Consider the following 2,417-nt stretch of genomic DNA (forward strand, 5'->3'; position numbering starts at 1 on the left):
TGTGCCACTCGGTGACCAACTTCACAAACTTCGTTCCACCCAAGCACTAGGGTTGATATGGTTTTTGAACCTTGGTACCACCAATTTTATAATCTCGGACTCATCGAGTTTTTTGCCCCCTCGCACTTAAGAAACTCAGTGGCACAAAAATTCCAGAATCGGTCTCACTCACAGTAGGAGGGCATTTAAAGTGAGGACCCAACGTTGAAAATTTCCTCAATCTTTTGGCTTTCTGCACCCCTCTGTTGCCGCCGCTCAGGTCTACGGACATCTCACTCGCCTCCCGTGCGCCCTCGCTGCAGGAGTCCTTCTCCGTCGACTCCAATCTCACCCGCCGTCGTCGCCATTGTGGAATCTTCTCCAAATTAGGGTATGGTTTCGGCCCCTTATTGCATTCCCAAATATGATTCTTGGGCATTATGTCGAGTCCATCTTCTTGCCATAAATTTCAATGCTTCTATCAAAAAATATATTCCGTTAGATTAGTTGAACTATACTTCTTAGGTTTAGGTTTCCACTTTGTGTCTCTCGGTGTCACCGAGTTGGCATGAATCGGTGTCACTGATTTGGAGTCTAGGATTTCTGAGAACTATCTCGGTGAGACTGAGTTCCCCTTTTTGGTGAAACCGAAAGGGTGACCAAGTCTTTGTTTAAGAGAAAGTATGTCTTGGAGACACCAACAACTTAAACTTGGTGGAACCAAAACCCACTTGGAGACTAAGATTTTGAGTTCAAAATTTGGCAAAATGTCTGTCTTTTGTGATGCTCATCTTTTCCTACTCCTTTCTATCTATTCACATGGTCAGCATGTTAGTATGTCATGATCTGAGGACAACCAGAATGCATACAGAGAGCAGATTTTGGTAGTTGATTCACCCACTAGTCCTGAGAGGAGTCACTCACCCCCAGGCACCCCCAGCTCCATGACCAGCCCAAAGCAACAACTAGGGCATGGAAGAATCTCAGCTCTAATGAGGAAGATGTTGATTTCATCCCTGAGGAGAGCACTTCTCTTAGGTTCAAAGACAGAGCAACTGTGAGGAAGATTCCAGAGTTAGTTGCAGCCAAAAGAGGGTCGTCTCAATCTTTAGAGCAACCTAGTGGGGTTGGAAGGATAAAATCATTAGCTAAGAAGCTAGGGAAAAAGAGGCAACGAACCAGATATGTTAAACTAGTTATTGAACCATCTACACCCGAGTATCCAGATGAAGAAGAAGAGGAGGAAGAGGAACCAGCTAACCCACCTCCTGCCAAGAAGAAGAAGGTCATGGGAGATGTTATGCCTAGCAAGCCAGCAACCAAGGCCAAACCATATGCTCCCTATTCTAAGAAGCCTATAGCCTCCATGCCAAAGAGGACTACAAGAGATATACATGCAACTTAGAAGAACAAGGGTTCTGCATCAAGGGATGCTGTTGCAGAAGAAGAGGGAATTGCTATGTTGAGGAAGCTGAGACCACATCTGCTAGAACATAATGATGAACACCCCATAGTAGAGAATATGAAGGAAAGGAAGGATCAAGGGATCAGGAAGTGAAGATGAGTTGATCCATATTCTATTAGGAGGAGGACGGGAGCTGATGCTCGCTTACTCACAAAGGAACATCAAGACTTTTATGAGTCTATCCTGTTGGACAAGAGTCTAGGTGTCAGTGACATGAGGTACGTAGATTGGGACTGCATCAAGGATAATGATGACTACTTCCCTCATCTGTGACAAAATTTCAGGGACATAGACAATGAAGACTTTTTTGGCACAAATATGACAACATGGAACGGTGAGATGATCATGCAATTCTACTCTACAACTCACTTCTATCCTTATGGTAGAATTGTATGGATGACAGAAGGCACCAGATATCAATCCATAGTTGAAGAGTGGGCTACCATCTTTCGATCCTAGAGGTCCAAGAAATAGATCGAGATGTTTATACTAAGGCTAAAATGAACCGCCACTCCATGGCCAACATTTATTACCAAGTGGCCAAGGAGTATGTGAAGATTACTTTTGGAAAGCAGGACTACCCATCACCAACACAATTATGAGATACACCCTGATGCCCAAATGAGGTGATGAAAAGATGATCGGGGGGTGCTCCATCAACATGCTACATCATGTATACACTCACACCAGGATCAAGGTGATGGACTTGATTGTTGAGACAATCAGAAGGACTGTTGCTGACTCCTTAGTCTTGTTGATGCATTGGTTTCCATCCAAGCTTAAAGGGTTATGTAGCATAGTAATGGCAAGTATTTCCCTCAGTTAAGAAACCAATGTATCAATCCAGTAGGAAGACCCACTAGACTATGTAAGCAGCACCTACACACAAATAGCAAATCCTTGCAACTCAACACGTGGAGGGCTTGTCAATCCCTAGTACCCAGTCAATATGTGTTCTTTGTCATGCCAGGGT

This window comes from Hordeum vulgare, chromosome 4H, assembly GCF_904849725.1.
Source record: "Hordeum vulgare subsp. vulgare chromosome 4H, MorexV3_pseudomolecules_assembly, whole genome shotgun sequence".
In the NCBI taxonomy this organism is placed as follows: domain Eukaryota; kingdom Viridiplantae; phylum Streptophyta; class Magnoliopsida; order Poales; family Poaceae; genus Hordeum; species Hordeum vulgare.